This window comes from Pelodiscus sinensis, chromosome 3 (genome assembly GCF_049634645.1).
Source record: "Pelodiscus sinensis isolate JC-2024 chromosome 3, ASM4963464v1, whole genome shotgun sequence".
In the NCBI taxonomy this organism is placed as follows: domain Eukaryota; kingdom Metazoa; phylum Chordata; order Testudines; family Trionychidae; genus Pelodiscus; species Pelodiscus sinensis.
The window spans coordinates 36,048,790-36,062,356 of record NC_134713.1 but is presented as its reverse complement, the minus strand read 5'-3'; positions in this window follow the sequence as shown (position 1 = coordinate 36,062,356).

The window sequence follows — 13,567 nt, the reverse complement described above, 5'->3', positions numbered from 1 at the left end:
CTCGGTGTGTGTGATTCTGCATTTGGGTGTGGCTCTGCCTATCCATGTGCTGGAGTAGGCTTAAGAGCCTGGCTCAGCAAGACAGGGTTAATTTCTGTCCAGGCTGGCAGAAAAGGCAAGCTCAATGGAATCTCAGCACAACAGATGACATCACATGGGGGTCCTACCCATCACAATATCCATGGCACTTTGATATGATAATCATACATTTGACAGATGAACAGATTTTGTGTTAGAAGAACTAATAAAAGAAAGTTCTTCTTCACACAGCGTGTAGTCAACCTGTGGAACTCTTTGCCAGAGGAGGCTGTGAAGGCTAGGACTATAATAGAGTTTAAAGAGAAGCTAGATAATTTCATGGAGGTTAGGTCCATAAAAGACTATTAGCCAGCGGATAAAATGGTGTCCTTGGCCTCTGACTGTCAGAGGCTGGAGAGGGATGGCAGGAGACAAATTGCTTGATCATTGTCTTCAGTCCACCCTCTCTGGGGCACCTGGTGCTGGCCACTGTCGGTAGACTGGATACTGGGCTAGATGGACCTTTGGTCTGACCCAGTACGGCCGTTCTTATGTTCTTATGTTGTGTGTTACCAATACTTGACTGTGTAGAAAGTCAGCTGCCAATTAGGCTACACTAGGCAGTTGTTTGTGTGTTTTGTGGCCATTTCAGAATGATATTAAGAGGGAATTGTGCTGCACTGCTGACATTCTTGGTTCCTTAAAACTAGACTTAAAACATGCCTTTGTGTAGTATAATAATCTTTTAAATACAATATTAACATAACATTATCTCTAGTATTTAATTCTTTCTCTAAATGCAATGCTTGCTGTATAAGAATTGTTACTCATTATTATTTTGATTAATCCTGATAATATGGAAGGATTGCATGTAAATAATGTTTTCATTTATTTTCAGTACATGCATCTGTGTGTACATAGTTATATAATAGCTATGTAGGTGACTTACCAGTAGATCCATGGTGTACTGTAAATAAAGTGCTGTGCTTCAAGCAGTTAGAGCTGAGAAGATGCCAAAGATCTGCAGTAACTTTACTAAGGGATAGAGAAATGGAGACATAGTCTTTGGTGAGTAAAACTCACGTTTTATATTTACTGCTGATCATGGAGCTTATTATTTGTCTCTTTTCCTCAGTTGTAAAATGTGAATAATAAAACTTCTTTTCTTCCATTCTTTGTCTGTCTCATCAACTTGGTTAATTTCTTTGTGGCAGGCATCAACTTTTCATTATACTTCTGTACAGTGCCTATCAGAGCGAGGCCCTGATCCCTGATGGGGGGGTCTCTAGGTTCTATTTTCATTCAATTAATAAAACATTTTACTTATAAGTTCTTTGAGACAGAATCTTTCACTATCCATTTGTACTGTAACTAGCGCAATCATAGAAATGTAGGGCTAGATGGGACTTTCTGAGGTCATTTGGCCCAGCCCCCTTTGCTGAGGTAACACCAACAACACTTAGACTGTCCCTGACAAGTGTTTGTTCCGCCTGTTCTTAAAAACTTCCAGTGAGGGGAGTCCAGTAGCTTCTTTGGAAGCCTTTACAGAGCTTAACTACCCTAATAGTTAAAAGTTTTCCCTAATATTTAACTTTAATCCCCCTTGCTGCAGATTGTCCATTACTTCCTGTTTTACCATCATTAGACCTGGAGAATAATTGATTGCCATCTTTTTTATAACAACCCTTAATACATTTGAAGACTGTTATCAGGTTCCACCTCATTCTTCTAAAACATGCCCAATTTTGTAAACATTTATTAATACATCAGTATGATGAGGTGTTCTTACCACACCGGAAATGAAGAGATTAAAAGCAGCCTAGGAAAGCTGTTCAAAGACAGCCAACTGCCAAGAAGCCACACAGAGTAGCAAATCAGGGCCCAACAAACTTACCTGAAGGCACAGCAGGGCCAGAGACAGATTGCTGACTGGAGCTCAAGGAGGGAGAAGTGGGCTGCTAACAGGAGAATGGAAGCAAGCTCATTAGACCGAGGATCTACTGGCAGAGACTGGGGGAGTAAGAGTGAACTCCTGGATTGCTGCTTGGACATGCAAGAAGGGGAAGAAGATGCTGGGGCTGCAAGGAAGTGGTCCAGGGAATTGAAGCAGCACTGGCAGACAATTAAGGAAAGGCAGCAAGAAGCTGTTCTCTACACAGTACCTGGCCTGGAAACCAGAGCAGTGGGTGGGCCTGGGTTCTCCCCACTTACTGCTGGGGAAGAGGCTGGGCATAGGACTGAGATTTGCACCCCTGCAAGGGGGAAGTCTGGCTGGCGATACGGCAGAAGGCTGAGTCACGAAGAGCATGTGGTGGTTCTGGAAGATGGAGTGATGGTGTGCAGACCATCATCAGGATTGTCGGCCTTAAACGATCCCCAGAGTAACCAGAAGGAGTCTCCATCAAGCAATAAGAGGTGCACCCTAGTACAGATTTTCTAAAGATTTTATCATTTTTGTGCCTGTCCTCTGGACTCTTTCCAGTTTATCCACATGTTTCTTAAAACATAATACCCAGAGCTGGACACTGTACTCCAGCTGAGGCCTCATCAGTGCCAAATGGGCCAATTATTTCTTCTGTCTTACATATGACGGTCTTAATACATCCAGGATTATATTATCCATTTTCACAACTGCATCACATTACTGACTCAGATTCAATTTATGATTCACCCTAACCTCTGGATCCTTTTTAGCAATACCACCACTTTGCCAGTTATTCTCCATTTTATAGTTGTGCACTTGATATTTTTCCTTCCTTTGTGAACCATTTTCTATCCGTCTTTATTGAAATTCATCTTGTTGATTTCTGACCAATTCTCTAAATTGTCAAGGTCATTTTGAATTCCAATGCTGTCTTCCAAAGTGCTTGCAATCTCTCTGTTTGGTGTCATCCACAAATTTTAGAAGGATACCGTCCACTCCATTATCCAAGTCATTAATGAGCATAATGAATGTATTACAGATTTGTCCTCCTAGTTCAGGGGTGGGCAATAATTTTGGATGGGGGACCAGTCTAAGAATTTGGTAAGTGGTCAAAGGCCATACTCTTCCATGATATTAATGGAGGAAGTGAAGGGTCTGGGATGGAGGTTGAGTGTAGAAGGGAACTTGGGGTAAGGGATTGGGTACAGGAGGGAGAGTAGGATCTGGGAGGGAGTTTGGATGGAAGAGGCAGTTATGACCTGGGGCACTGGACTGGGGTGTAGGAGTTTGGGATGTGACCTAAGGCAGGAGGGGATTGTGATCTGGGGCAGGGGATTGGGGTGCTGAATCTGGGAGGGAATATGGGTGCAAAAGGGGGGCCAAGGGTTTGGGTTATGTAGACCAGGGCGGCAGGAGTTGGGGGTGGAGGAATGGGGAATAGAGGGGCTGGGGTGCTGGAGGCCAGCTTTAGCCTAGGTGACTCCTGGCCCAGCATGTTTCAGAGGCAGCCTGCCGTCTGCCCCACCCCTGCACAGGCTGCAGGAACCCTGTGCGAATGTGAATGACAAGCTGGAGGGGAGGGAGGCATAGTGATCCGTGTGCTGCCTGTTATTCAAACAGGCAGCTCCCATAGGCTGGTTTCTGGACAGAAACAAGCCAAGGGGACTGTGTTGGGCCAGGTGCAGCCCTGCTTTTCTGAGCGGGTGGGATGAGGCAAGGAAGGAGCCTGTCAGGGGTTCTCCACTGCATCCGTGGGCCAGATCCAGCCCATGGGCCGTACTTTGCCCAGGCCTGTCCTAGTTTGACAGGAAAAACTTTAAAAACAACGAATAGTCGATTTGCACCTTGAAAACTAACAATACATGTAGATGGCGTCATGAGCTTTCATGGGCAAAACCCACTTCTTCAGATGACTGGAGTATAATAAGTCTAGATCCAAGAATAAATAAGGGAAGGAGGGAGGCAGTGAGTGGAGGGGGTGACGGACTGGGCCGGGTCTGGGCACTGCTGAGGGCATCCGCTCAAGGCGAATTGGTCAAAACCAGGGTTGCTTACAGCCCTAGACTGGAGACCTTTCCCAAACAGGTCACAAACTAGTCACACAGAGCACTTCAGCTGCCAATCCAGCCAGCAGGAAGCCTCAGGAGCAAAACCCCTCAGACATGCCAGCTCTCCCTATGCCACAATCAGCCCTGGCCTTACACACAGGTGAGAGGTTGTAGAACCCAATCTCACCTACCCCAAACTGGTTCTCTTGGTCCCAAAGAACCAGCCACAGATCCCCGGTCAGTTTACACTTTGGATCTTACCCACAAGAGCACACTAGGCCAATCCTTTAGAATCTAAAATCTAAAGGTTTATTAACAAAAGAAAGAAAAAGTATAGAGTAAGATTAAGGAGAATACATTACATGCACCAGTCACCGAGTTCTTGATGCAGGCTGTCAGCATAGAATCATAGAACCATAGAGCTGGAAGAGACCTCAGAAGGTCATCAAGTTCAGCCCCCTGCTCTAGGCAGGACCAATCCCAACTAAACCCAGCAAGAACATAAATGGAATTTAAGCTGTGGGTGGGCCTTGTACACACCTTCCCCCGGCACAGGGGGAGAATCCCTCCCTATGTCCATAGACTAGAGTGTTCACTTCAGTGAACATATTTCGAGACAAAAAATTTTAAATTCATCTCTTCTGTTGCACTTTCTAACATTCTCCTAGTTTTACAAGAAATTCTCATTAAACAATATAAAAATTGAATTGTTGCATTTGACGTTTCATATATATATATATAAAGAAAACCCACAAATAGTGCATTAATCTGACTACGTTTCCAAAATTAAAATTCACATATAGCAACTGCTTATCTTTTGAAACTAATATGTTATTTTGACATTCTAAAGGACATTAATGTACTCACCTGCAGCTCCCACATTAATATTCACTCTGGTCGCTATTTAAAGATGAATGCTACACTCACCATTTGGATACCTGGTATTGATGAACAAAATGTAATAGTACTGCATTTTCAGTTAAAACATGTTGGTGACTGTCTGGGACATATGATGGGATATATCAGCCCAGTATTGGGCAAGTGGGTGCTAACCCCATGCTATGGGCTGGGAAAGACACGCCCGCTCATGTGACAACATGGCCAATCTTGTCAGAAGTTGTGCACTTTAAATACCGTCAGCAAATACTGTCCGACAATATCTTCCACACACACCACCCCCACACGGTGCAGGCAAAACACTGTTTACACTAACATGTGTCACGGCAAAGATTTTGTCATTCTTGGGGATGTGGAGGGGGCAGGGTAAGCACCTGTGCAGGACAAAAGCTCTGTCACTCATTTGCCAGTGTAGACAAAGCCTTAGACCAGTGGTCCCCAACGCGGTGCCCGCGGGCACCATGGCGCCTGCCAGGGCATTTGTGTGCGCCCGCCGACAACCTGGGCCGGCCCCGCTCCTGGTGCACGGTGCACTGGAGGCGCCGGCCCCAGGCGCGTGACACGCACCGGCGCCTGGTGCGCAGCGCTCGGGCGGCCCCAGCCCCGGGGCACATGCAGGCACGCGGCACCAGTGCCAGCCCCAGGCGCGCGGCTCTGGCGGCGGCGCTGGCCCCGGGCCCACGGCACAAGGCGCTCGGGTGGCCCCGGCCCTGGGGCACATGCCGGCGCCGGGTGCAAGGGCATCCCTGCCCCTGGCGTGCCCCAGGTCACGCGGCCCTGCCCCTGGCACATGGGTGACCCCACACCCCGGGCGCCCGGCGCGTGAGTGGCCCCGCCCCCGGGCACCCGGGAGCTTCTAAAAGTTGGGGACCACTGCCTTAGACTTACTGAAGATAAAAGTTGACTTGGGCAGTCTGGATGGATCTAATGCTTGGAGTGGAAGTCAAATCCCAGGCTTGCCTGAGGAGTGAACTGAAAGACTCACGGTGTTACCTTTCACTCTCAGGAAGTGAGCAGTAGGCTAAGTGGCAGTTTGACCATTGAGACTGCTTTGGATAGTGGCCATTGTTCATTTTCAAAGCAGAAACTGACCAGTCTAATTTCAAATTTGTTGGGTCGAGGTTGCTGCTTGGAATGCAACCTAAAATTGTAGTTTGGGATTCCTAAAATATATATATATATATTCATTATTTTAATAATCTGTAACCCTTCTGACAGGTAGCACCAGCAGTAGCCAGGGTCCTTAATATCTAGGGGTTCCTTTTCATCCATCCAACACAGAACTGGCTTGAGCTCCCACCCAGTAATCTGGGAAATCCACAAACCACCTCCGGTGGGCAATGCTTCCCCACTCGCAAGCACAGATACTGAGATTGAAAATAAACTTGTAATGAAAGAGGAAGAGAAGTAACGTGGCATTCATTTGGGAAAACACCACAGACATAGTTCATGACCAAACCATAAGTAAACATCCCAGCTCAAGTCGGTTGGGCAATGTCCTTTGTCTCTCCAGCTTGCAAGTCCAGCTATGTAAGTGTCCCATTCACATGCCCAACCCTTTTTTGCACCCCACTTACAGCTGCTGCCCTTGGTCAGGGCAGACCAGAGTTCAGAGGTGATCTGCAGAGTTCACCTCCCATTCTGTGGGTGGGATAGGAAGCATCTCATCCACTCTGCTGGTCACTTTGCATCCACGTGCTCACTGCCTTATGCCACCACTTTGCTGGCCTCCTGCCGGCCGTTCCCACCTGCTGCCTGCTGGGCCGTTTGCCACTGCTCCCACTGGCTGCTCCCTCCAGCCAGCTGCTTACTCCTACCAGCTGCTCCTGCCAGCCACCTGTTGGTTGCTCACTCCTGCCAGCCTCCCTGCTGGCCGCTGCTCTTGCTGGGCATCTGCTTGCTCCTGCCAGCCACCCCACTGGCCCTGTAATTGATTTGGCTCTAGGCCAAAACAAGTGATTTCAGGTCTTGGCCCACAGCACAGGCCAGCTAAAAGATTCCAGCATTCACTGGAATAACTCTTTAAAATAATAAAGAGACTCCTTGTGGAGCTTTTTTTAGTTATATCATTAGAATGGTGGGAGGAGGGGAGAGAAACAAGTTAAACAAGTCTTACAGCTTGTGCCTGGAGGGCATGTAGGCATATAAGAATGCCCATACTGGGTCAGACCAATGGTCCATCCAGTCCAGTATCCTGTCTGTCAACAGTGGCCAATACCAGATTCCCCAGAGGGAGAGATCACAACAGGTAATCCTCACATAATCCCTCCCCTGTCGTCCACCTCCAGAGAAACAGAGGCTACTCATTGTTATAGAGGGACCCAGGGAAACTGCCCTTAGTCCCAAAAACATTTAAATAATTCAAGGAGTGTAAATGGGGTAACAACAAACCTGTAATTAATGTTGAAATGGTCCACTGAGTTGTGCTGCACAGAATTGATCAACTAGGGATTGGAACTCATCACAGTCTCTTTGTTGGTTCTTAACTGTATATGGTACTTAAATATCACAATGATGGGAGCACTAGAAGAACCAGAAAAAAAAATAAGTTAGCAGAGCTGGTCATAAGTGGCAAAAATGTTCAGGGAAATGGTTCTGATTGTATTTTGTCCTTCCTTGGAGTTTTAAACATCTTCTGGCTATTGCTAAAACTAGACAAAATATTGTGGGGGAGAGATGTTCTCAACATTTTGAAACATGTTGATCAGACTTCATAGTGGCTCGGGCAAAGCAGTTTTCCTTTTAACTCCTACTGCCAAAATTGGCCCCATTTTGTTGTATTAGCAAATGGCAGAGTAACACCCTTGCCATGGTGAGGATGATTATATCAGTGAAAATCCCAACGGAAATGTCAAATCAGTATAAATAAGCCTTCTGAATTAGCACAACGTTCCAGCAGGCTGCAAGAAGTGGGTTCTACAGCTCAGTGAGCTGAAGAAGTCTTATGTATACAACCTTGACCTATACAGCATTTTGCAATATTGCCTATTAAGGCTGTTCTATAAAAAATAATCCAATGTGTTCCATTTTAAGTTAGCTCTTGTGCCTAATCCATAATGCCAAATAACTGCAGAGAAATACTCACCTTGAGAAACCACTGCTGTGCAGAAAGGAGCAGATTTCCAAACAGGCCTCTGAAATTGTGCCTGTAAAATATGTGCATTCACCAGTTCACATGTACAAATTCCTGTAAATGTAAATGTAAATGGGGAGGTTTGTTTTCATTCACATTTTACTTCCAGAATAAGCTGCACAAGAACAGCCACAAGCAGTGATGTCATGAATTCCTTCCATGTCTATTTACAAGAAAAAGAAGAGGCAGAGAAGGAAAAGCCACAAAAAATAAAAACAAACTTCTCACCCACCGTGTTTATTATTTCAAATGATATCTAAACCATCCTATTGGCATGTAAATACACCATATCACATGTTTGGGATGAGAATTAAAAACAGAAAGAATGGAATTTCCTTCCTTATGGTAGGAACTATGTATGTGGCTGGATGGATCCCTTAAAACAGAAGTGGGGACCTCCGGCCTGGAGGCTGGATGCGGCCCCCAGCTTGCTGGATCCAGTCCCTAAGACTCCAAAATTGGGGAGCCTGCACTGGTCCTCCAGACCCCTGCTGTCCCACCACAGGGTTGGAACACACAACATCTACTACTCACTTGTGTGGGGCTCCAACTGATTTTTCTGTGGGTCAGCAGCCCCAAACTCCCAGAAAGTTCCCCACCCCTGGAATAAAAGATATTATCTCACCCCTCTTGTCTCTCTGGCTCTTTAAACAGCAGTGAAATAAAAGTGAAACAAAATCTAATGGCTCCAATCTGACACTAGATAAATTCACACTAGAAATCAAGATTAAAACTTTTAACACTGAGAGTGATTAGCCATTTGAACAGTTTACCTGGGGATGTGGTGAATTCTCTGTCACTCAAATTCTTTCAATCAAGATGGGTTTTTTTTAGAAGATACACCTTAACCCTATCAGAAGCTGTGAGCTTAATGCAAAACTCACTGGGTGGTTCTGAATGCAGATTATTATAATAGTCCCTTCTGGCTTTAGGAAAAAATGTAGTATGTTTAACCCTTCTGCCAGGTAGCACCACCAGCAGCCAGAACCAGGTTCAATATCTAGGGGTTTCTCTCTCTCCATCCATCACAGAACTGGCTTGAGTCTCCACCCAGTAACCTGATAAATTTACATAACACGCCTGGGTGCCTCTGGGAGGCAATGCTTCCCCACTCGCAAACACAGATGGTGGTGTGGAAAAAAACTTGTAATAAAGTTGGAAAGAAGTAGCATGGCATTAATTTGGGAAAACACCACAAACAAAATTCATAACCAAAACCACAAGTAAACGTCCAAGATCAAGTAGGTTGCACAATGTCCTTTTCCTCTCAAGCTCTCAAGTCCAGCAATGTAAATGTCCCCTTCACATGCCCAACCCTTCTCTGCACCACACTCACAGTTGCCGCCCTTGGTCAGGGCAGACCAGAGTTCAGAGGTGATCTGCAGAGTTCACCTCCCATCCTGAGTGTGTGTGTGGGGGGGAGGGGGTAGGAGGCATCTCATCTACTCTGCTGGACACTTGCCATCCACCTCCTTGCTGCTCTCTGGTGCGGCTCTGCTGGCCATTTGTCGCCTCTTGCTGCTGCAGCTCTGCTGGCTGCTCCTGAAGCCACTCCATCGCCACCCTGCTGGCTGCTCAGTGCATCTTCCACTGATGTGTGGTGGATTTGGCTCTGGGCCAAACCTAATGATTTCAGCTCTCAGTGATTTCAGCTCTTAGCCCAAAACACAGACCAGCCACAAGAGATTCCAGCATCCACTGGAGTAAATTTGCATAAAAAAGAGACACTTTATGGAGCCTTTCTTTAATTCCGTCATTGAAACAGTGGGAAGAAAGATGCTGAACCCCTCTTAGAGCTCACACCTGGAAGGCATGCAGCTTGCTGTCTCACCTCCCTCCCCAGCTTAATCTATAGGGCTCTGGAAGATGAGCCTCTGTCCATCCAAGTGACCCACTGATAGGGTCTCTCCTTTGAACTGATTTAAACACAGTCTGACTTTTCTGCATTCTCCCAATAAGCATTGGTGGTCATATCTTACAATTCCTGGGGTTAGTGTTAACATAGTTTGTGACCACACAAGAGCCACACTGGTTACAACGCGCAAAACACCTTCTAACAGTTGAATCTCTAGCAGGCTTAAGCAAACTAAGTTATCTGTATTTACATAACCACACCCAGGATTTCTTTTCCTATTGCAGCTGGCTGTAATGGAAGCATTGATTCGGACCCTGCTTATATATGTATGAAAAGCATGCAATGAAATGTACAGCATTATTAAGGGAGCAAAGGCATAGTATGGATGGAAAAGAATTTTCAAAAGCATTCAGCATTGGCTTGACTCAGCTCTCAGTAAAGTGAATGGAAAAATGTTCATTGACTTCAAGTGGGCCATGTGTAGATCTTACAGCTTAAGAAATCAAGGCCTCTCCCCTACAATGTTCTTTAAGTGGGGTTCTCTGTAGAAAGCATGTCACATCAAGCATACCTGCATGGCAAACAGGGTTCATTTAGGCATCTCCTTGAAGAATCTGACCCATAAACTTGCAATTTTAGATGGTTATTTAAATTTATTGTGCCAAATTCACTGCTGGTATAAGTAGGCACAAATGTGGCTTCAGTGGGGTTGTGTCCACTGATGAAAGCAATATATTTGATTTGTCATCATAAGACTTACACTTTTACAGTAATTTGGCCATTTCTCCCCATTAACCCACAAATTGAAAGTTAGGCCTCCAGAAGTACCTCCATATTAAGGTGATAACTCCTTGGGAAGAATGTGCTTGAACTAACAAAATGCTGTCTGACCAAAGGTCTGCCCTGTTTTCCCATTGCTTCTTCTGCCCTTCGCAGCAACTGCTCATTTTGCCGGAAGAATTTCTTCCATACTTAGTGTGAGTGAGGTCGGGATACTCTGGTGGCACTGAAAGCAAAGAGTCAACACCAGGATAGTCAAAGGGCCATTAGTGTGCTGCTGAGCTAGCATAAGCCCCATTAGGAGACATTGATTGGGTAGAAAGTGCTGTTTTCCGTTTTATGCTTTTTTACAGCCAGAGAGGCAACTGGAATGCAGAAAGGCACATCTCATCATAATATAAAACCCACATACATTCACATGGCAACCATATCATGTCTAGGCTAAGAAACAGAGCTTATTGTTGAAATATAGACATGACTGGGAATCAGTTATAAGATGGAGTCCATGATGATAGATTCTTAAGAGAATACCATTAACTAGATTTCCTATATTAAGGATACCCAGGGACCAGATGACCTGTAATGAATTTTGGCTTTTTAATAGCTATGAATATATTTCTTTATTCACTAATGCCCTCTAATCTGCTCTACGCAGCTTCTCTTGATAGGTTTTGTATTTTTTTTAAATCACTGTGATATCTTTAGCCTGTGTTTCAGGTCCTATCACTACCCTATTTTATTTCTTTCTCATATCATAATCATGAGCTGTTCAAACTGTGCATCCAGGTGCTGTGTCTCATTGTTCCACCCACAGGCAAATACTTCACCCTTGCTCTCAGACAAATTATGTAAGCAACAGCATGTGGCCACCACCTCGGGGATATGAACCTCCAGAAGGTCTAGCCTGCCATAAAGATGCCTCCATCTCCCTTTTAATCTGCCAGAGGTACATTCAACAACTAAGTGGTATTGGCGTAGCCTGTTGAACTGCACCTGACTGCTGTCCAAGTGCCCATGTAAGACTTCATGAGCTAGGGCTGGAAGGAGCAGGCCATGTCACCTGGGATCACTATGGGAATTTCCCACATTCCCCACTGTAATTTTCTGGTCTGGAAAGAAAGTCCCAGCCTGCAGCTTTCTGTACAGGCCACTGTTTCTCAAGATGTGTGCACTATGCACCTGTCCATACCACACCACATTTATGTCGGTCAAATGCCCACGGTGAGCCACAAGCACCTGAAGCACCATGGAGAAGTACCCCTTCCAATTGATGTACTCTGAGGCAAGGTGGGATGACACTATAATGTGTGCTCCATTAATTGCCCTGCCACAGTTTGGAAAGCCCATTTCAGCAAAATCAGCCACTATGTCATCCACATTTCCCAGAGGCATAGTCCTATGCGGCAAAATATGATTTATTGCCCTACACACTTGCATAAGTGCTACCCCATTTAACAGTAAATTTTCCCACTCCAAAGTGATATACAATTGAACAGTAGCAATCAGGAGTCATCAGCTTCCACAAAGCAATTGCAACATACTTCTGTACCAAGAAGCAGCTCTCATTTGGGTGTCTTTGTGCCGCAGTTTAGGGTCCAGCTCATTACACAGCTCCAGGATGGTTGCTTTACACATCCAAAAGTTCTGTAGCCACTGCTCTTCATCCCATCCCTGCATGACAATACAATCTGACCACTCAATGCTGGTTTCCCTTGCCCAAAAACAATGCTCTACTATGCACAGCTGCTTTGTGACAGCCCAATGCAATGTCACTTCACTGCTGTGCCTGTCACTCACACTGTTGTCCACATCCAAGTCTTCTGCTATTAAGTGCATAAGTAGTTCTGCTGCAATGTGTGATGTAAGGATGTGAATGGGTAATGTCTACCAGGTAACAGTTAACCTTTAATCAGGAACAACCCCCAACCCATGGCCTCTGGCAGCTGAAGGGACACTCCAGCCCCACCCCCTCCCCCGCTGCTGCCACTTCTGGTCCTGTGTGAGGCTGCTGGCCCCCATTTAATCAGTTTACCAGTTAAACTTAATTTTTAACCAGTTAACTAACTAAATGAGATTTTACATGTCCTAAGCACATTAAATGCTATATGGGTGGGAGAGAAGTCTGGGATCCATGGTTTCTCACAGCAGATGCTGTCATTTGCAGCAAGGACTGTCATTCATGTGATGTGAAAGTAAGCTAAAAGCCCCAGGAGGGCTGGGAAGCATGGAGGTGGATGACGGGACATTTTAAATGTTCCCAAGATGCCTAGTGCTATGTTGTTCATTCCACAGTGGTTAGTGACGGAAGGTGACACCAAACACTCTGGATGACTACCCACATTGCTTTGTTCTTTCTGTCGATGGGGGAGTTAACAATGTGGACATAATATGTCGACAGAGGGTGACAGTGTAATCATGAGTTGTCAACTTTTGTTTTGGTGACTTGAAGGTCGATGGTACTTTTATGGCCAAATCTTTCCAGCATAGACATAGAAATCAGTTACTAGTCAAAATCATTGATCTACAAGGATAATAGTATATGGGCCTGATCTAAAGTTCATTGAAGTCAAGGACAATCCTTCAGTTGCCTTCAATGGGCTTTGAATTTGGAAAGAAGTGCATTCTATGCTGCTGTTAAGGAAATATTACAAAAATGTGGCCAGTCCTGTGGGTTACACGCCCCTAGGCTGATTTGAAAAAAGAAAGAGAATAGTGTGAGATGTTTCTAGAAATCAGGGAGGGGGAAACTATTTCATGTACTGATTTTTTTTATATCAAAGTATCGCTACTTTAAAAGCAATAAGAAAAACATCAACATAGTCTCTTGAATGGACACATTAATCCGTTTCAATTAATATATTGTAGGCTCATTAACTATAAACCGAAGACCAGATTATGGAGAATCATAGGGG